We start from the raw sequence: 22921 nt of genomic DNA, 5'->3' as shown, positions 1-22921 counted from the left end.
TTGCTAGTGCAAAATCCCCAAATCAATAGTCCAGCTCAACATCTAAAATCTATCTAATCTACCTTGGATTTGTATGGATAAGTGAAGCAGTTTGCTAAGAACTCAAGACCAGGGTTAGAATACAGGCTGGTGTAGCTCAGCAGGTCCTCCTGAGCCAGCCTTGTGCCAGAGGGTGGGGCTGAGGGGGAGAGGGCTGGGCCTTGGGGAAAGGGGAGGGCCAAGAACGAGGGGGGTCCTGCCGTTCCTGAGCTCAAAGTTTCATGGCAAACAACTTCACCAGGTGAAAAACTTGGAGTTTCTTCTAAGAACAGTAGGTTTGGAAAGAGTCATAAAAGCACGGGAGTGACAATATCCCTTTTGTGTCTAGTATTGGAGAGCGGCTGTGGGGCCACATGTGAGCCTCGTGAGTCCAGGAGTGCAGTGTTGGTGGCTTCCACCTGAGCGGTGGGACAGTCAGTGGGACAGCCACTGGGAAAAAACGAACAGACTTTAGGCATGTTTAGATGGTAAAAAGGAAAGGATGAATGATGTCTGTGAAGGTAGGTTGGAGTTAGGCCCAGGTTTCTGGGTGGATTAATGAGGTAAGTGATGGTCCTGCTGTGCTCTGAGGAGGGAAAGCTGCAGAGGGAGCTCTGGGGGAAAACTGATGAGTTCAGCTGTGGGTAAAGTGAAAGGCTGTTCGATGTGTGGTCTGGGAGCTCAGGTGAGAGCCAGTAACGAGTAGCGGGAGGGGAGAGAGACTGTCAAATCATTTTGTGAGCATACAAATAATTATGATTAATGATACACTTACGTCTCTACATTCTGGATTTAAAACCCATTAACATTTTGCTATATTGACTGCAGAGTTTCCTAATTTTTTTTAACAGAAATAAAAAAAAATAGAAACAAAACAGTAGAGTTAATGAACATCATAGAGTTGATGTGTGTCCTTGTATGTATTTTGATACCTCATCTGTTTATAACCATAATCTATAAAAAGTTAACTAGTTTAGCATAAGAGTTAAACAGAGGGACGTGACACACAGTGCTGGGGCTTGAAGATGATCTTCTCAGGCAAATTATGTCGCCAGTCTGTGCCTTAGTTCCATCTTCTGTGACTGCCCCCGGACCCCTCATCACAGCTGATTTCCTAGACTAGATGTTGGGAGGGAGGCTGCTGAAGGGAGTAAAAAGTGGCAACTGCTAGGGACACTGAAGAGAGACACAAAAAGTGATTAAAGCCGATAAACTCAGTACAAACTAATACTCTCAAATGGGAAAGAATCCCGCAGTGTTTTGAGCCACTTAGCGTATGGGAAACAAAACCACGTGGACCCAAATCTCTTGAGCATGTGAATATTGTGGGTGGGAGGGTGTCATCAGAAAAGGGTTGAGAAAAGGCCTTTTGGTTTCCCTTGACGTGTCCAGTAAGGATGGGGAGCAGAAGAGAAAACCCCCTGCTTCACAGTGGAAGCTGCTGTTTTGTGCAAAACTGACCAAAGTTTGGAGACCAGTCATCAGCGGTGCTGGCAAATGAAGAGACTTCGGGATTGGGTGGGGTACTTGCTGCGACTTCCAGGTGACCTGCTGGCTGGGGGCTGTATGGTGGGCAGTAGGTTTGCAGGGTGACCCGGGCATAAACCCTGGCTCTGAGGCTGCTGGTCTGACTAGCAAACCTGGGCACCCGCAGTCCTAATGGGGCAGCTCGGGTTGTGGCCTGGGACACTTGCTGTGCTGAGGGCGAAAAGAGGGCTTCCCTGTGGGGGTGTCCCTGCGGAGAGTGGGAACGTGTTCCTGCAGGGGAGGAAGAGCCTCTGAGCAGGGTGCTGGATGCACAGGCCTGTACTCCCTGGGAGATGGTGGCAGCTGCTGATGATTTGGTTTCAGCATTCTTTGTTTACTGACATGGTTGCCGTATTTTCATTCACATTGTAGTATTTTCATTCACAGTGCTCCCCCTTGGTCCTAAATTCGACCAATATTTTGAGAGACATTTCATGACCAATTTTGTCCCAGGGTGCTATGAAGGCTCATTCCTAGTTCAGGTTGAAGAAACTTCTGACCTGCCATTCAAGGTGTTAGGTGTTTTTATCAGGCCCTGTTGATACTAAAAGTTCTCTGGATGGCCTGTCTTACTAGTCTGTTATGATCCAGGAAATGTTTACCCTTCATTGCTCATTCCCATACCTAGAATCACACTGTTATAATTATTTTATGCAGGGTTATAAATTTTATGTATTTCTTCAATATGATTTGCCATCATCAATCTTGTTGTAGGCCTAGCTACACTTTGGGAAATGTAAGAGAAAACAATCTTATAAAATAGACAGGATATAAGTAATAGAGCTAGTAACGTTAATAAAGTCACGATTAAGAATTTAATAGTCAAGGAGTTATATTTTTGGGTTAAAATTTTTCTTGTGTTTCTGACTGAGTTTGAGTGATCTTACGAGAAAGTTCGTATTTATGGTCAGGCTTCGAGCAGGTATTAATTGGCCAGGTGAGGTCTCCCACCTTGTAAGATCAACAGTGGCCTAAACAGAACTATAATTTCCTTTTTAGAATAACGTTTCTGAGGGCTATCTAGTTAGAGCCTTGGAGTAGGGAAACCCACCAAGGTAACACAGAAGTACTAGACAAAGGTAATTTACCATAAACTTAACAATTGGAGTAGTTCATAATCAAAGGTAGGAGAAATTATCAAAGTAATTGGTATACAGGCCTGATTTGGTGTCTTGGGTCAGCTGTCTACCTGATATGTCGTCGTCTTCTCATCCTGGCCTGGTAGCTTCTTCTCCATTTGGGCCTTGTTTTAAGGTGAGCAGTGCTCTATAGGCCAGTGCACTGCAGGGGCTCTTTCTGATTGGAAATGAATCTGAAAGTCAGTTTCCTTCAGCTTTGCTGTGTATGGTCTAGTTAAGAGTACCTGATAGAGTCCTTCCATTCATGTTGGAGACAGTTTTTAAAGTCATGCCTGTTCCAGTATGTATAATCCCCTGGCCGCATGTCATGGGGCATTGGATCTTTACCCAAGGATATATTACTAAGCTTCAGAAAGAAACATACAGTGTCCTTTTAATAATTCAATTAAACTTTGCAGCAATGTAACATGACAGCAAGGAATGATCTGGGAAGTGTCTTACTAAATATAGACCTCAATTAACAAAACGAGAATTTAATATCCACTAAAATATAATCTTTTTCTCTCTAAAGTTCCCTCATTTTTATCAAATATAGTCAAATCAAGGTGAATTTGTTTACAAGTTAAGTCTGATTATTTGATCATATAGGCTCTTTTAAATTGGCTGTGTTGGAACTTTTAATAAGGACTTTTAAGCTACAATGTTAATAAGGTTTGCTAAGGCCCGGAAAGCCCCGTCAAGGGCTTGTCATAGATTTCTGCCTAACAGATTTAGGTAAATTATTTTCTTTTTGAAGTCCTTAAAATACTTTGAGGTTCCTATACCTGTTAGGAGACGATCTTCCTAATTTATCTCATAGAGCCACTGGGGAACTTAAAGACTTTAGTCTCTTGAGGGATCAGATAGAGAGAAAAGATAACTGTTCTAAGTCTGCTTACATAGGTATAATTTATCAAATTGACGTGAATCATAACTAGTTTAAGGAGAAGAGTTTCTTTATGTCTGGTAAACAGGTTAAAAGCCACTAGTATTTCAGACAAAATCAAAAATTGTAACCATATTCATCAGTTTATTTGGTCCCACGTAACTAATTCTTTTAATCAGAGTTTTCATTAGACCTTTAAAATTTCTTACCCAGTTTATTTCAGTGCTATAGTTTGAAATTTATTAGAAATCAGTAAATCTCCTTGAAGAGAGAGTATCTTGCAAAATCATCAGAAGAAAACAATTACCTGCCTATAAATGACAACAGAATTAACAGCATGGTTAAACAACATTACACTGTAATCTATAAAGAAACCTGGTCACAATAACCAGAATTATGACTGGTAACATTTCAGATATACCAGAATGTTAGGGAGTCCATATAATTTCTAGAATATCTATATTAATAATATTTTCTCATACAATACAACCTAGGAAGATTTATTATTCATTTGACAATACTTCCCATGTTAGTTAACATGCCAAATGAAACTTACTACTTTAAAATCTCTCTTTGAGATGTTTCAGGGACCCTTTGTAGCATCCCATAGTTAACTGGAGACTAAAAGAATTTTAATGAGGAATTGATATTTGGGGAGCTTGTTAAAAGTTTTCAAAACACTTGATCAGATAAACGTATAGATCACTGTAAAGTAGTACTTACTCATTAACAAGAAAATATTTCAAAGGTAAAGACACAACAGATCACTTAATTCGCATAAGAAGCTTTACAATTTGTTACTGAAGGTGGATTAATATTTTAAGAAAAATTTGTCCCCTTAACAGAGAGAAAACCAAATGTAGTCTTGTACCAGCTTACTTCTAAGATTCATTTACTTTGCACAAATTGATTCTAAACTTAGCCAATTCTGACCACGTACAAAACTCTTTCCTCAGGGTTCCTCTTCCACAAGCCTTCCCCAGCTTTCTATACTCGTATTAGTGTGTCCCTTATTTTTTCTTCCATTCAGAAGTAACCAGATTCAGGACAAAGTCACTATTTTTCATTAACAAAATATAATTCCATTCCTTATATCTTCCTTTACACATTTATCTTACCTTCCTAGGTTACTGAGATCTTTCCCTTAATAATAGAGACTATTTCAGAGTGGCACCAAGCATTTATTAATATTTCTAAACACCTTTAGTTTCTCTGTAAGAGGAAGTCATATGTTAAGTAATTCATATTTCAATCTTATTTTATCTGAAAATGGTATAGCTATTAAATAAAATCCTATCATTTAACTTAATTTAGCACAACTCTAGAATTTAGATACCAAACATTTAGAGATTATCTTAAGCATACATTTTAAATATATATTTTAAAAAATTTACCCAAAACTCTCATCTCATTTGCATTTAATTTACTTCAATTTTTATCACACCACATTACTATTATTTTTTTTTGACAAATCTGTAACATATATAACAGGATCTTATTTGACTTTCATTAAACCTAGGTACAGTAAAAGTATTATACTTAATATTGATGACTTTAAAGATGTCTATATTAATTAGAACATACTTAAACTAAACAATACCAAGTGTTATCTTAATATTGAATATTTTCCAGTTCACGTGAACCTGAAGGTCAACTTAGTCAGTTTTTATTTTAAAAATACTTAATTTGTAAGCTATTACTTTTTACGTCAATTAAGCAGAGCTCTTTGACTTTTTTTTTTTTTTTTAGCTGTAGAAATATCTCACATCTATAATGTGTACTCAGGCTTATAAACAGACCAAAGTTAGAGATCTCATAGCTTCACTTTAAAACTTACTTATAAGATAGGTATAATAATAGTTGGAGTAAGCTTAATTTGCTTGCTCAAATCACTAAGGCTTACTATTTATGAAAAAGACATTTAAGATTTCTTGACAAAGTCTGACGGACCCATCAGAGTTCTGAGCTCTAAAATGCCAAAAATTTCTTTGGCCTTAAGTTTTCTCTCATTGAGCTAATTAGGCTCAGTCGTAGGTCACTGTTTGCTGTATATACATTTCTGATCTGCAAGAAAATGACAGACACTTCCAGTTCCCCAGAGAACTGCTCTGTCACGCAGGCCCAATTGTATCTCCTTATTTGGCTTTTTTGTATCAGTGAGAAGAGCTGTAAACCAAGAATTCCATGTTTTAAAACTTTAAGGTTCAATTTATCTTGTCTTCCAAAGCTTGCATAAGGCATTTAGTAAGGTCTCTTTTCCTTGAGTTATAAGTTAAACCCAGGGTAAACCTCTTATTATATTTTTCTATTAGCCACTGAATATTAGTTTTCAGTTTTACATTATATTGGACGGCTCATGTAACTCTATTGGTTTCCTTTATTTTGTTCAATTAATATTTTCTGAGGGACAGAAATGTGCCCAGCCTTGTAATACCAAGAAGAGGAAGCGTTTTTCCATTGAAACATATCTATCCCACAACATAATTAAGCAAAAAGTTTATATAAAGCCCATTTAAACATACCAAATTTACAAACTTTTATCTCAATTTTATTAACTCTTATACCTTTAATTTTAATATTTATTAGGTTTAATCAATAATTTTTATTTCTAGAAGGAATGCCAGAAGCCTTTTTCTTCTTTTCTTTTCTTTCTTTTTTTTTTTTTTCACTGTATCTAATTTTATAGAAAAGTCTCTGGGATCCCCAAGTTTGAGCCTAAGAACTTAGGCCCTTCTCAACTTTTAATTTGATTAATTGGTCTGTTGCCCCAGTCATTGATCAAATATCACAGTCTAAATATATTATATGTATCTATCCCTATAAATACATACATTTTAAACTGGGGTAAATAAAACGGACTTGTTTGAACTTTAATTTTGGGGGGCAGTAGGTGATCTCTTTGGCCACTTTTTTTTTTTAACTTTACGTAGTGTAGTATTAAAACCTTGTCTCTAAATCCAAAAATGTCCATTTTATTTATCTCATTCAAAATAACCATCAAAAAAATTTACCCATTTTGGATAAGCCCCTTATCTTTCTTTTTTTTCCGTTAAGAAAAAAGTCTTTCGACATTTTTACATTCTTTTTTCCAGTTACTCAACCTAATTAACATTAATTATTCTTAGATTTTATTAACATCTCTAAAACCATTAATGGGAAAGGAAAAACATAAATGTAGCTTTTTAAACCAGTTTTTGTAAAATAAGTTCTTAGATTAACCATTAGATATATTTTCTACCTTTAAACTTGATTTTAATAGGTACCAATAAAACGGCTGTTTATAATGAGAGCTCTTTCAACTCTCACCAATTTAAAAGGTTTTCCAAATTAAGGGATCCATCATATAGCCATCAATTTATATATATATAATGATTTTAAACGAATAAGATGAAGAGGCTTTTCCAAATGAGAGTAGGGGTGCTGCCTAAATAAAATTCAAAAGTTTACTCTTCAAAAGGTAAAGCAATTCATGGTCCAGACTGATGCAACAAAGGTTAAGATGGCAAAATGCCTGAAAATTGGTACAAAGGATTGTTGAGAATCCCAATTTATTTGTGTGGCCACCATATGTACACAATACTTGTACCTTTTGCATGGCAGAGTCCAAATTTTCCATTAAAAACAAAAAGGAAACACATATATACATACATACACACACATAAAACATCCAGCGAAAGATAAAACGTTTATATTTCAAGGACACAGGAAGAGAAATCGAAGTTCCCCCTAAAAGGGTTTTGGTTTTTATAAGTCCAGAATTCCAAAAAATGTTTTTATCAGGCCTGCTTAGTTACTTTAAGAGTGAGATTTTTTTTTTAATTCCCAATTAAATTTGTAAGTTTTGTATGTATATAATCCTGGCTGGGGTATTAGTTGGAGGCTGGCAATCTGTCATTTCTTTATCTTTTTTTCCTTTTCTTTCTTCCTTTCTTTCTTTCTTTTTTTTTTTTTTGAAAGTTCTATTCCCCATTCTAACGTAGGGTTGTCAGAATAAAATTGCTAGTAGGCTTTCCCGCAGGGACAACTCTATGGCATGAAGTCTTTGCCTATATCACTCCTGCAAGTTTCTCAGTCATCCGAGAAAACTGTTACCAGCCAGGAAGGGGGTCCCATTTTTGGAGTTGAAAGGTTCCTCATAAGAGTTTTACTTTTATTCTGAAAAATTCAATGGAGGTAACCAAATTGAGGAAAACATTAGACCAGCCCCTTACCTAACCACTCAGTCCTGACCCCAGTGTCTTTCAACATGGACCCACTCTGGATGTCTCCACTGGGAATTTTCCTGGTATCTTTCAACCAGCCCCACCTTGGAAGTCTCCTAAAGATGGGTGTTTCCCGTTATCTTTCAACCAGGCCCCACCCAGTATGTCTCCACTGGGTGGGTTATTCCCCCCCAGTATCTTTCAACTGGAGGGCCAGGTACCTGGATACACCGCCAAATAAAACTCAGGATTATCAGCCAATATGGGAGATCCGAGAACCAAGATAGACTCACCCAAATTCATCTGGACTCCCCGAGGATGTGGATGGGCACAAAGGGCCACTGCTTATACCAAGGTCCGGATACTCGGAGAGTTCAGGTGGAGAAAGTCTGCTCTGGGTCCCTTCATGGTGTCCAAAACTGTTGACTGAAATACATGTGCAGCCTAAAAGTTAAGAGTTATGTTTATTTGGCGGGAGGACTCGAGCCGGGATGACAGCCTCTCAGATCTCTCTGAGGGACTGCTCCGAAGAGGTTGGGGAGGAGCTAGGATATATAGGAGCTTTACAACAAAGACCAGGTTGTTGGAACAATAAAACATTGTTATCTAAAAAAAGCCAGGTATGTCAAGTTAAAGAGTTTAGTGATTTTCTATGTATCATTTGGGCTCACTGGATTCATTCTTTAGACAAGCACCTAGCTATCTAGGGCAAGTATCCTGTCTTGTATTATTCTCATTCTGTTCAGAGGGCACTGTTGTGAGTGGCTGTAGAGGCTGGACTTCAGGCCTGTCCTCGCTGGGGGATGGCGGCAGCCGCTGATGACTTGGTTTCAGCATTATTTGTTTCCTGACATGGTTGCAGTATTTTCATTCACATTGTAGTATTTTCATTCACAGACTGATTGTGGATAATCTGGATACGTGGAAAGGAACCGAGATAGAATTACTGCAGGTACCTTCTACTTTAATATTCCGTGTGCAAACATAAACACGGATGAAGCATACATTTGAATTTGGTGGTGTAGGGAAGGGTTTCTGCACATTACAGGAGAAGGCAAGGCAGAATTCCTCTACTTTGTTGGCAGGGATGTGGGTCCACCTGTCTTTTCTGTAGCGGTTTCTGAGAGCAGTTTATGGTAACTAACAAACATTGACAAACGGTGGCACACATTGCATTTAAGAGCTGGCCTGTGCAAACTTGTGTATTGGACAGGTGGATTGGAGAGAGATGTAGCCCAGGCCTGGGCTCAGATACAGGTTTAAATCGTCATTTCCTCACCAAAGGGCCTTGGACTAGAGTGTAACCTCCCTTAATCTGTTGGTGAATCTGTGAAATGTGCATTATAATATTCGTTTCTTCCTGGGTTTGTTGTAAGTTGTAAACAGTATTATAACACTCTTGAAACACTTAACAAACAGGCACTTAGCAGTGTTCACTGTGTCTGTCCGCCCCGCTTAGCGTGTGTCACAGCCGTAAAGGTAGCATGTGCCTGTTGAGGATGCACTGGTAGCCCCTTGAATAGGTTGTGAATTTGGTGATTTCCTTTAATCCTTGAAACTCTATATGCCATGGGCAGTTATTTTCATGGACAGATGAGGAATCTCAGGGTAAAGAAGACTGTGTAATTTGCCCAAAGTCAGACCATAATTTTGGGTGCTGGGGCCTCGGTTCAGCATGGGCCCCTGGGCCTTCTGCCCTCTCGGTTCAGCCCCAGAGCCAGACGTGGGGTCGCCTGTCTCCCAGCCCAGAATATCCAGTAGGCAGCAACACAAACCTGGACCTGTGCTGCTTAAGCAAAACTCCGGAGGGGAGGCAGGTACTAAGGGGATAAATGTAAAAACAGAAGACTGCAAATTGTGATCAGCTCTGAGAAGGAAAGGAACACGCCTCGCCACGCAGAGCTGGGAGCTTTCCCTTCGGGGCTGCTCTGGGGGCGTTCATCTCAGCTAAACAAACTCCGGTCCTGCACCAACGCGGGAAGGCAGGGCGCGTGTGACCAGGTTGACTTGGCCTCGTTGATCATACTCATTCCCCATTCAGCGGCAGCTCTTACGGGCACTTACCTAGTAAACAGATTTCAGCCATAATCATCACGCACTTTGCTTGGTAGTTTTATTGGCCTCACATTTGAAATGAGGTAATTGAAGCTGGGGAGTTTGTTGCATGCCCGTGATTACCTTGGAAATAACCCCACTGGTCTTTCAGCCTAGACTGGTGTGGCTGTTATATCCCAGCCCTTTGAATGGCATCGTGTAGCTTCTACCAAGTGGCACAAATGACTGACATTGATTTTTCTTAATTCGTAGGAAATGGTATGTGACAATAAGAGAAAAAGGTAGTCAGAAATTGTTTGGAAAACTAGAACAAAATCCAATTCTTCCCCAGCTGGGAAGCGTACCCAGTGTCACTCACCCCACTCACTGCCTGGCATCTCCTCCCTGCCGACTCCGTGTTCAGAAGCCACTCTGAGCCTTTGAAGAACATTTTGCCTCATGACACTGTTGACTAGGACCTGCGGCCTCTCTGTCCCTGGTTAACTCTCTCTTCAAAGCCATTTAAATTTTATGCAGGCTCCTCAGCTCAGATGTAAGAATAGCCTCTTTAAACTTCTTGATGCAGCTCCTTAGTGAAGATCTTTTGAAGGAAAACTAGCCAAAACCTGGGAGGTATGCACACAGTGACTGCAAACTCAGCACTTTGTGAAGTTCAGAATCAGAGGGGTGGGAGACACAGGAAAGGCTTTTTAAGGTAGAAAGGGGAAAGTGAAAGGACGCAGGCTGTGTGAGACTGAAGCATCTCGGTCCCAGCTAGCAAGGCAGCGGCGTTCAGGATGGTATGTGAGGAGTACAGAGTTCTCACAAAGAAAGAAGTGGTGGGATGGGAGGGAGGACAGATAGATTCTTTACTAGGGAAGGAAAAAGTGCGCTGAAAACTTTCTGGTTGAATAAGAGGACTGTGACATGATGTGCTTGTATTTTGGAGAGAAGGGTTTTGTGGGGACAGGCCTAGGAGAACGCTGTCTGGCTAGGGGGTCAGCACAACAGGGAACCACAGAGAACAGGGCCGACCTCAGGGACCCTGCTGGGGGAGGGCCTGCCCGCCATTTTGAGCCCTGGGGGCTGCTTCTGTCCCTTAGCTGGGGCCTCAGAACTCCCTTCATATCCCAGTCCTGTTGATACAAGAAAACAGATGTGGGGCATGAGAAGGGCTGTGTCCCAGGCTTTGGTTGAGCCCCTGGAATGTGCCCCACCAGACGTGGGTCCTTGGCTTCCTGCAGGAAAGATTTCAAGAGCAAGCCACTGTTGAGTAATGGTAGATTTATTCACAGAGACACATTGAAAGGCAAGAGAAAGGCCACGAGTTGTGGGGTTCGGGTGCTCAGATTAAAAGTAGGTACACACTCCACAGACAGAGTGTGGGCCTTCTCGGAAGAGGGAGAGAGAGTGGTGACCGCGAGGTGACGCTGTGTTGCTCGTTTTCTTGGGCTTGGTTGTTTCATATGCTAATAAGTAGACTGAGCAGCCTAAGGGCAAGGGGCTGGGATTCCCAGGGAGTTGGCCATTTCCCACCCTGTGACCTTTTGTGGCTAGCCTTGGGATGGCCATGGTGCCTTGGGGCATGTAAATTCACCATGTTACTATTACAATGGGTGTATAATGAAGCTCAAGCTCTGCTAGAAGTTATATCTCTTCATCTTGAGCCTCAAGGCCTATTGGGCATTGAATCCTTCACCATTTTGATGTTAATTGTTGTGGCCTTCCTTGAATGGCTGTGCTCTGCCCCCTTCCATTCTGTCTCACTGTGATGACACAGAGAGAGCAAAGGCCGGGCCCTACCCATGCTCCTGTATTTAACAGGGGGAGGGGTGGTGTGGGCTGAGGATGACTCTGAGTGGTGAGAAGGATGTTTCAGATTTTCCCACGTGGGACATGGGGACCTGCCAGCAGCCACTGCAGATTTATCTAACGGGCATTATCGCTTGTGTCACTCATCTTTTCTATTTTTCTTTTATTTTTTTCAATTATTTAATCTAAATTTAATATCAGGATTTTTTAGGAAACAAATTTCTCTTTTTCTTTTCTTTGGGGCTCTTTAGGGGGTAGGTAATTAGGTGTATTTATCTGTTCTTGGAGGCCCTGGCACTTGAACCCAGGACCCGTGCACGCTAAGCACACGCTCTACCACTGAGCTCTACCACCCGTCCCATCATCTTTTACTTTTTGCTTTAGCTGCCAAGAATCTTACAGCTGAATTTCTAGTCGGCCTTTAACACTTACCCTAAATTCATGGCATTCAGTTTTATGAATTTACCTTCCCCTGGTTTCATTTAAGTATTCAATCTCCATTTTGTCTTCACTCTCACTTTTGTCTTTTTGTTGTTATGGTTGTTAAGCCGTGTTTAAAAAAATTGTTTAATTTCTCTTTTAGCAGGAGGCTGAAAGTAAATAAATATGTAAACAAACTTATCACACTTAAATATTTTATACTTTCTAAGCTGTTTAGTAGTTACTTAAAAACCGAATTGAATACTAAAGTGATAAAATTTTTAAATTATTTTTTAATTTTTTATAAAGGTATAGCTGATTTACAATATGATATAAGTTTCAGGTGTACAATAGTTGCACAATTTTTATTTTTATGTTCCATTTATAGTTATTGTAAAACATTGGCTATATTCCCTGTGTTGTAAGATCCATCCCTGTAGCTTGTTTATGTTAGATGGAGCAGTTTGTATAAGAAAGCTGGGTAACGCAGAGTCTGGGGAGTGGCTCTGTCTAACCCATGTTCATGGTCAACCTTCCTGTCAGAGCCCAGGCCCTCACTCCTCTCTGCAGGGCAGCGAGTGGAGGCAGCCCTCATCAGCGCTGGCACCACCCTCTGAGTGGCAGTGACAACACTGACTCTCTGTGGACATGCAAATTGTTGTTCCAGGATCTTTACATGCATTTCTGCATTTAATAATTAAAGCCCTCCTGTGAGGAATCATTTTATGTTTTTAATGAATAATACATTTTATTTTGATTTTGATAGACTTCAAACCTCCAGAAAATGTACTGGAATAGTACAATAAACGCTTAGAGACAGTTCACCTAAAAGGGCACTATTTGCCCTTTTGTGTGTGGCTTATTTTAGTATAAACTTTCAAGGTCCATCCATGTTGTAGCCTCAATCAGTAATTTATTCTTTTGATTTGATAGTATCTTTTTTCTTTTTCTCGTTTTTGTCTATTTAAAAATATTTTCATTGAATTCTAGTCAGTTTATAATGTTGCATCAGTTTCTTGTGTACAGCACAACACTTCATTTATATAGAAACATACCTGTATTCATTTTCATATTCTTTTTCAACATAAGTTACTATAAGATACTAAATATATTCTCCTGTGCTATACAGTATAAACTTGCTGTTTACTCTATATATACTATCTGCAAATCTTGAACTCCCAATTTATTCCTTCCCACACCCTCTCCCCTCTGGTAACCATAGTTAGGTTTCGATGTCTCTGTGTCTGTTTCTGTTCTGTAGATAAGTTTATCTTTTTGTTTTGTTGTTTTTTCATTTTTTGTTTTTTTTTTAGATTCCAAATGTGAGCGATCTCATATGGTATTTTTCTCCCTCTTTCTGGGTTACTTCAATTAGAATGACATTCTCCAGGTCCATTCATGTTGCTACAAATGGCATTATTTTATTATTATTTTTTATGGTGAAAAGTAGTCTATTGTACAAATATACTACAACCTCTTTATCCAGTCATCTGTCAGTGGACATTTAGGTTGTTTCCATGTCTTGCTATTGTAAATAGTGCTGCTGTGAACATTGGGGTGTAGGTGTCTTTTTGAATTAGGGTTCCTTCTGGATATGTGCCTAGGAGTGGGATTGCTGGGTCATATGGGAGGTCAATTTTTTGTCTTTGGAAGAACCTCTATACTGTTTTCCACAATGGCTCCACCAAACTGCATTCCCACCACAGTGTAGGAGGGTTCCCTATTCTCCACAGACTCTCCAGCATTTATTGTTTGTGAACTTCTGAATGATGGCTATTCGGACTGGCGAGATGTGATATTTGATTGCAGTTTTGATTTGCATTTCTCTGATAATGATATTGAGCATTTTTTCATGTGCCTATCGGCCATTTGTATGTCTTCATTGGAGAAAAGTCTCTTTAGGTCTTCTGCCCATTTTTGGATTGAGTTGTTTGTTTTTCTTTCTTATCAAGTGTAAAAGCTGTTTATATATTCTGGGAATTAAGCCCTTGTCAGTCTCATTTATTGCAAATATTTTCTCTCATTCCATAGGTTGTCTTTTTGTTTTGCTTACTGTTTCCTTTGCTGTGAAAAAGCTTGTAAGTTTAATTACATCCCACTTGTATATTTTTGCTTGTATTTCTATTGCTTGAGTAGACTGCTCTAGGAGAACATTGCTGAGATGTATGCCAGATGTTTTGCCTATGTTTTCTTCTAAGAGGTTTATAGTGTCTTGTCTACATGTTTAAGTCTTTAAGCCATTTTGAATTTATTTTTGTGTATGCTGTGAGGGAGTAGTCTAACTTCATTGATTTACATGCAGCTGTCCAGTTTTCCCTACACCATTTTCTGAAGAGGCTGTCTTTATTCCATTGTATGTTCTCACCTCCTTTGTCAAAGATTCAATGACCAAAAGTTTGTGGGACTATTCTTGGTAATTTTGTTTATCCGTTCATTGATGGATGGATATTGTTTGTAACCTTTGGCTACTCTGAATGATACTGCCATGAATATTGATGTGCAAGTTTTTGTGAGAATATGTTTTCATTCTGTTGGCTGTACAGTTGGCCCGCCATATCTGCAGTTTCCACTTCATGGATCCAGATGGCTGATTGTAAAGGGACTCGAACATCCTTGGATAATGGAATCCAGGATGGGGGGTTCCTGAAACCAACCCCTCGAGGATACTAAGGGATGACTCTACATGTAGGAGTGAAATTGCTGAGCCATATAACTCTAACCTTTTGAGGAAACAACAGACTCCTCCAAAGAAGCTGCACCATTGTCCCTTTCCACTGGCCGCATATGAGGTATCTCTGCTTCCTGAACAACACTTGTTATTGTGAATGTTTTGATTATAACCATCCTGGTGGTTGTAAAATAAGATCTAATTTTCATTTTGATATGGCTAGTGATACTGAGCTTCTTTTCATATGCTTATTGGCCATTTGTGTATTTTTTTAAATCCTTGGAAATTTTAAAAATTGGGTCGATTTTCTTTGTATTGTTCAGGTGTAAGCATTTGTTATATATCCTGAATACTAGTCTCTTATTAGATACATGCTTTGTAAAATTTTTCTCCTATTCTGCAGATTGTGCTTTCACTTTAGTTCTTTTAAACATTAAAACAATTTCTTTACAGGTGAGGTAATTAGATGTATTGATTTATTTTATTTTTCTTGCTAAGCACGCCCTCTATCAGTTGAGATACCCCCTTCCCCTGTCATTTCCCTTTCTTGATGATGTCCTCTGTAACAAAAAGGTTTTAATTTTGATGAAGTCCAGTTTATCTGCTTTTTTCTTCTATCACTTGTGCTCTTCGTATTGTATCTAGGAAACCAAAGCCTATCCTAGGACCTCAAAGATTTATACTGTGTCTTCTTTTAGAAAGTTTATAGGTTTACTTTTTACGTTTCTGTCTCTGATCCATTTTGAATTAATTTTTATTTGTTATATAAAATATGGGGGTCCAGATTCCAGATTCATTCTTTTGCCTGCAGATACCCAGCTTTCCCTGCACCATTTGTTGAATAGACAATTCTTTCCATGGAGTGTTGTTGGCACCCTTGTGGAAAACTGACTGTAAATGTAAGTTTTTTCCCCCTGGGATTTTATTGTGTCTCATAGATTTATTTATCCAAACTTATGCCAGTACCATACTGACTTAGTACTATAGCTTTTTAGTACACTTTAAAGTGAGTCATCCCACTTTGCTCTGCTTCTTCAAGATTGCTTTGGCTGTCCTGGGCCCCTTGCACTTCCATATGAATTTTGGGATAAGTTTTTCAATTTTTGCAAAGAAGTCAGCTGGAATTTTGATAGGGATTCCACTGAATTTGTAAATCACTTTTGGGAGTCTTAACATTTTTTAACAATATTGTCTACCATTCCATCAACATGAGATGTCTTCCATATATGTAGATCTTTTAAAATGTTTTGGTGATACTTCAAAATATTCAATGTACAAATCTTGTAAATTTTTGTTAAATGTATCTCTCATTTAATTTTTAATGCTGTTGTAAATGGAAAGTCTGAGCTTCTTGAGGTAGGACTATATATCAATTTGTTTATTTCTAGGATTTCTACGCAGCAACTACCCTAGGTTTATATTTGCAACATAAATCTATCCACAACTCTTCCCACCCCCATGTTATAAGAAACCAAGACCCAGGTTAAGCTACCTGAACACCTATGTGGAAGTGAGAAATGAGACCCTTGGGTGGGGCTTTGTGAAGATGATACTGAGAGCTTATTTAGGATGACTTCATCTTAATTTCTTTTAAACAACACTTTCGGTGTAGTCAGATATATTAAGAACATGCCCTTTTGATGTGCAGAGGAGGTAAGACTATTATCAAATAATTTCTAGAGAGAGTGTTGTACTTGAAATCTAATTTGCATCAATCTTTGAAGATTTATGTTTCAGGAGCTTTGACTGAAGAACACCTGTCTTTATTCATTAGTGACAAATGCTCAAGCAACATGTAATAGTCTGAGAAACTGCCCCCGCCCCATAGTGCTGGGTGGCTGCAGCTGTAACCGGAGTCAGCGCTTACCTTTCCCAGTATGCTTGTGCTGATCCGCTCAAAGCGGTTCGTCCAACAGTGTGTCTGTAGTCTGTTGGACATAGCCATAAAACATTGAGTTAAGGTTGCTGGAATGCATTATATTCTTATTAATAATAAGTAAGCACATATTGAGTGCTTACTGTATGTTGGGAATTGTCCCTCAGCCTCACATGAATATTATTTCTCTTAAAACCTCACATATTTTCTTGTTATTCTCACTTTACAGATAAGGAGACTGAGAATTAAGTCTTCTCTCTTTGGGTGGAGCTCATTATCAATGACGGGAAGTTGTAAGGAAAAAGATATTGATTCATCCTGAGAAAACATTTTTCTGAGAGTCAGCAGTGAAGAAGGTGGACACTGAAGAAGGTGATCATTGTTCGATTGAGACGAGCCCCAGGTTGTACGGAGTCAGCATCCCTGTCCTGGACACAGCCAGTGCAGAGCTGCGTGGTGGGTGAGGCGGCGCGGCCGCGCAGGGAACGCAGATGCCGGGCCATTGCACTGTGCTCAGGCCCGGTGGGGCTTTCTCCTAAGGGTAGTGGACAGTCATTGACAGATTTTAAGCAGGGGAGTGGGGTGCTCTCGTAGATCACTTTTGTCTTGTAGAATGCTTAGAAACATTTAGAAGGCTCAGCAGGAGGTGATGTGATGAGTCAGATTAGGGTGGCTGCCAGGTGTAGGAGTGTAGAATTTTCAAGTGGTTTTCAGTCCCAGTTTTGTGGCTCAGTAGCCGTGTCACTTTGGATGATGCACTCAAGGAAGAGAAACAATTTATCTAATCAATAAAAGCAGTGATGTACCGACCTCCCAGGACTGCTGTGGAGATCCAGTTAGATCACATGTGCACAGTGTGCAGCAAGGTACCCAGCACAGAGTCATTGCTGAGTGAGTGCCAGTGAGTATCTGGTAGGACAGGTGTGGGTGGTGGGACTCGGTGAATGAGGAAATCTGGGCCCTGAAGGAGGGGTCCAGTCACATCTGTGAGTGATGGGCCTGAGCTGGGAGAGGCCGAGAGACCTTGCCCCCCGACCAGGGGCCCTGGGCAGGACGGATATGGGAGGAGCACCGTGAAGTCAGCTCTTTGCAGGTGGAGTTGGAGTTGCCCTTGAGACATCTAAGTGCAGTGTCACGAGCTCAAAGAGGAGGTCTGGGCCCAGGCTGTGAATTTTCCTATAATCTTAATCCCTGAGGACGCTGAGGTAGTGATCACTGAACGTGAAGACATACTTTACAGGACAAGTGAATAGTAGTATCATCTCTGTCATCAAAGCTCAAGTCTCTTTATTCATCACCCACTTTGCTAATTGGGTACTTACAGAGCTCACTTCACCGACCTCCCATGGGCTCAGGCTCCACTGTAAAGAGCTGTTGAGCCTCCCTCCTTTCCAGAAGACGACACATTTTGCTGGTAGCCTTCTGTACCTTGCCAGACTTAGAATTTTAGTTTGTTGATTTAATTCTAATTTCTATTAGCCATATGCTGACAAGAGAGACCTTTTACCTCATGGTCATATTTCAATTAGCTGTTACTGAGAATTGCTGATCTGATCCATAGAGTAAGTGTTATATTAACCTTGTAGAGTACTTATTATTTTTCTGTCTTTGCCCTTTAATTTTGTATGCCCTTTCTCTTTCCTATTTGGGGCCTTAATTTTTTTTAATTAAAAGATGTCTGTTTGCAGTTAAGAAAACAAAAGGAAAAATACACATGATAGCTAAACATAGAAAATATCTAGTGTGTTTTCTGTTTTGGCAATGGACGGTTGTAGAAACTTATGAAAACCTTCATTACACAAGTTTCTTAAAATGCGGATTAAGAAATAAAACCTTCCTTCCTCATCTTTCAAGCTGCACAGCTAATTGTGAAGAAAGTGAGGGGAAATCCTCAGAAGCCAAGACAAACCAGAAAGCAGGGATTCTGGGTGTTACATGAGCCTTAGAAGCCCTGGGGTGCCTGTTGGCTCCTGTACTGAGTTTCAGTTGCCTTGACAGTAGGGCAGCAGGTGAGCTCGAAGCCTCTCACACTGGGAGTTGGATGACTGATCATATGTAAGGCCAAGCCCATTCCGAGAAGCATGGTTTACTAAAGGGTGAACTAGGAAAAAAAATTCCTCAAGGCAAGACAGTAAGGAAAGTCAATTTTGTTGGAAGAGGGGAAAAATTACAAATCCAAAGTAAGGATATAGTTTAAAGCTCTTCTGGCATGAGAGTGACCACAAACTCCTGGCAGAGAAGCAGAGCTACTCCTGGAATGAGAAGCTGTGGTTTGAATGAATCAGTGAGCAGCCATTCCGAAAAAGGCCTCCAGAGTCTTGTGGATCAAGATACTGGACGGCAAACACCTCTCTTCCAAGGTCTCATTCAAATAACTGGAAATGTTTTAAAGGAAAGAAGCCATAATCATAGTTCTATTTATTAACATTACTATATGCTAGGAATTCAGAGGTGACTATGGAGTTGACTCCTCATTTATGGACCTTACTTTCTCTTTGGGGAGAAAAACTGACGTAGTTGGGGAGCTTGGTAGAGGGAGGTGTTAGTCTGTTGCAATTAGCCAGGAGAGGAGATTAAGAAAGCAGTGAAGTGTGGGTGAACTTTTTAGCTGAGGACAGACAGTCTTGTTCAGTTGGCTTTTAATTGCAGGCTCAATGAGTAGTCACTGGAGGGAATAGATCTTACGGAGGATGGACTTAGCTCAGGCCTCTTTAGAATGGACACGTGAAACTGGAGAAAGACAGTCAAATCTGTGCAGACATTAAAGTTCATTTGAACATGCTCCATCCCTGAGCCAAAGATAGGACAAATATGCAGCACTTCTTAAGGACAGAGGAGTGGTTTCTAAGGTTCTCCAAGAATGAATCCCAGGGAGCCGGGATGGCCAGTTGTCAAACTGTGACTTTGCTCTTTGGACGGTGTACCCACCAAGGGTATTGGACTTTTATAGGTTTCCATTTCTCTTTAATACACGTCAGGTGATTAGGACGTGGGCACAAGTATTTGACACCTTGTCGAGGCGACATTGGTTACCTGCCTAGAAGCACGGGCACTGCTATGGCTGCGTCATACATCTTGCCGCCCATCCCGTTCCCCGGCTCAGTGATCACGGCAGAGTGGTCCCTTGATGACCTGTCCGTCTCCTCTGTGACATCATAACCCATGAAAAGACCGGAGCGTATTAACGTGGTTTTCTTAAAGTCAAAGGAAGAGATCAAATATGGAGTCAGATTTGTTCTTTCCTACTTCAGTAGTGCCATGGAGAAGGCAGTTTGGGCAGCTTTTTGTAGGGCCCTGGAGGCTTTCTCTCTCAGCCTCTGGGCACCTTTATTGAAAACCCTTCATAGCTGTCTGGAGTGCTGTAAAACCACTCCGCCTGTTTTGCCCTGAAGAAGTGTTCAGTTTATAACTCATCTCTACTCCTTGGAAAACAACTCAATAAAAACTCATTTGGTTTCCCACCAGCCATGGGCAGGGGTGGGGGATACCTTGTTATTATTTCATAAAATAAAAATAAGAATAATAATAATAATAGTAATAATATTAATAAATAATAATAGTAAAAGAAGTCTTAAAACAGCACTGGGCACATTGGAGAGAGTCAATAAATGCTTCCTGGCTTAAGTCAAAAGTGATGACTCAGTGATTCCATGGCTGCTGTATTTGCTGAGCTAATTACTCCTTTGCTCCATTACACATTTTTTTTTAAGTAAAAAAGAAATACATGCAAATGGTTAAATAAAATTCAAACAGAGCACAAAAATACACAAGTGAAAGAAGTTTACCCTCATCCTCTCTTCTTCCAGCCCTCCCTGGAGATGCCACTGTTTACTATCCTTTGGATGCTTTCCCAGATATGGTATGCACATTCCCAACTATGTATGTAAATTCCTTTACAGTTTTAGTTATTTTTAACTTAAAGGGATTTAAATCCTCAAGTGGCTTCTGCCCGGGTAATAGAACAGAACAAATCTGACTCCATATTAGATCTGTTACTTTGACTTTAACCCTATGCTCTGTCTCCTAGTCTTCTTCTTGCTTGTAAAACAATGTTGCTTAGAGCCTTAAATATACAGAAGAGCCTATTCTGAAGGCTCTGACCTTTAAGGATATTTAACACTTTTTCATTCATAAAATGATAACAAATTACAGAATAAAAAATAACGTTTGTTTTGTTGGAGGTTTACAGATATTTGACCCAGGCAGATAGCTGCAAGAACAAAGGATTCTAACAACAAGGAATTCCTACACTAGGAAGATTGCAACAACCAAGCACGTAGGAAAGGAGCCTGAATTCTGACTTGGGGAGATGGTTTTCCAGGACATTAGTTTGCCATCTAGGTCTACAGAGACTTGCTATTCCTTGCCCCAACACCTGGTCTCCCAACTTATTGGCCTGTCCTGCACTGAGGAGAATGAATTTGGATTTGGTAGCACTCCTATATACCTAGCAAGCCGGGCACTGGAACTGAGTGTTATGGAAACAACAGGCCAGCCAAGAAACAAGCACCACTGGGAGGGTTGGAGTACTCAGATTTATTATGCTGGCGGGCTCAGAGGGGCTTCTGCTCCGAACTTCTGAGCAACTCCAAGACATGCACATGAGGTTTTAAAGGGTTAATTACAAGTAAGGGGTATTAGCCAATAAGGCTCAAACAACAAAAAGCAAGGAATCAGTACACTGGAGCTTATCAACTTGTAATAGATCACGTTACTGACACCTGTTGAGGTTGGATTTATGAGTTAGCTTGTTAGCCCAGTAAACTGATACTAAACTTCAGATTTACGAGTTAGCCCAGCAGAATTTAGATCAGTAAACCGACACTTATCACACTTAGATTTGTGACTTAGCTTGTTAGCCCAGCTGGGCTTTTCCTTTACATGAGGATAGCTCTCCCACACCCAGGGAACTACTGTGAGCCCTTGATGGTTCCACTAGGGTGGGGTGTGGTTTACCCAGGAGGGATGGGGACTGTGCACCAACACTCAGGCAGTCTGCTCTGTCTGGGGCTCTGATCTTGTACCACCCCGCTCCCCACCAGCCCAACACCTGGGAGAGTGGAACTAAGGCAGAGATCATGCCTGCCTGTTTCCCAGCGTGTAAAAGGGGAATAGGTACTCTTCCCAAGGTAGTTATGAGTGACAACACCTGCGGGTGCTTGGTTCCCAGACCAACAGAAAACCCAGCTCCGCGTGGGGGCAATGGGTGTGATACCCATAGGGGTTCTGCAGAAGCATCGGATGGAGGGCTGGATCAGAGAGGTAAAACAAGAGCTGCGGGCCTTGAAGGGTAACAGAATGGTACAGAGTCAGTACTGCAGCCTCTTTCGGGGTGCCCCCAGAGGTAAAGCTTTTTCTCTCCATCTCCGCTACGACCCTCCCCTCTCCAGATCCATCCCTTTTCTCTGCTCTTCCGGTCCATCTGTCTCCCTCCACTTTTCCCCTCCTCTCCTCCCCCTCCCATCTTCTTCCTCCCTCACTGCCCCACCTTCTCTCGCAGAACCCAGAGTGGATCGCTGGCCCTCCTGCGCATGGGCAGTCGGTGCCAGCTGGACCGCGGGTTGGAAGCTCCAGCACCGAGCCGGGGATCGGCCCCAAAGTCTTCTTAGCTCTGTCGACCGGTAGGCCTTTAACTCCTGCCCGGGGCCGGGGCCTCTGGCTGTGGAAGTGCAAGGAGGGGGGCTTCCGGGAAAGGGGTCAGGCGGCTGCGGGAGGGCGGTCGGCATGTCACAGCCCCCCAGGGCGCCAGTCAGCCTGTGTTCAGCTGAATTGCTCTGGCCAGACCCCTCTGCCCGCGCCACCTACCCCGGCGCCCCGGCCACACCTGTCCATGGCCAGGTGTGCACCTGCAGCCTCTCACCCAGCCGGGCCCGCCTCAGTCCGTTGCTGGCGTCCCCTTCCCCTCTCCCGCCCGCGAGTCCTCTCCCGCCCGAGAGTCCTCTCCTCCCGGGCTGCCTCTCCTCGGCCGCCGGCCCATCCCCGCCCCTGGGCGGGCTGTGTCCCGGGCGGGCGGGGTCTGCGGACCCAAACGGGGGCAGGCGGCTGGGGCTGGGGCTGGCCTCCGAGCAGGGCTGCAGCCCGCGTTTCCACCAACCCCCCGCCCGCTTTCCCTGCCCCGCGACCCCGGGGCTGCCCTGCTCTTCCTTTCCTGCTCCCTGAGGACAAGCTCAGCGGCGTGGGCGCTGCTCCCTGGGCTGAGAGCCTCCGGCTGTAAAGCCCAGCTTCTGGCGGAGTCGGGAAAGTGGATCCTCAGTGCTGAGCGAGCTTCTGTCTCCTCCCTCAGTGTTTCTGCCCCAGGTAAGTACCTTGAACACTTTCAGGTGTTATGATGGCGGTGCTTGTTGATGTCACGTGTTTTTA

At 41.6% G+C, this 22921-nt stretch overlaps 1 protein-coding gene across 1 annotated transcript in view; it reads left to right on the top strand.

Moving 5' to 3' along the window:
* Nucleotides 1–22921, top strand: part of LOC135320905 (uncharacterized) — a 140321-nt gene that overhangs the window by 62248 nt on the left and 55152 nt on the right. The window contains exons 21-24 of the mRNA XM_064484111.1: nt 14561–14806; nt 15497–15584; nt 16791–16933; nt 22062–22858. The gene's annotated coding sequence lies outside the window, so the exon portion shown is untranslated. The remainder of the gene's footprint in view (nt 1–14560; nt 14807–15496; nt 15585–16790; nt 16934–22061; nt 22859–22921) is intronic.

The sequence above is a fragment of the Camelus dromedarius genome, unplaced genomic scaffold (assembly GCF_036321535.1).
Source record: "Camelus dromedarius isolate mCamDro1 unplaced genomic scaffold, mCamDro1.pat HAP1_SCAFFOLD_41, whole genome shotgun sequence".
Classification (NCBI taxonomy): Eukaryota; Metazoa; Chordata; class Mammalia; order Artiodactyla; family Camelidae; genus Camelus; species Camelus dromedarius.
This window is presented reverse-complemented; position numbering and strand designations above follow the sequence as displayed.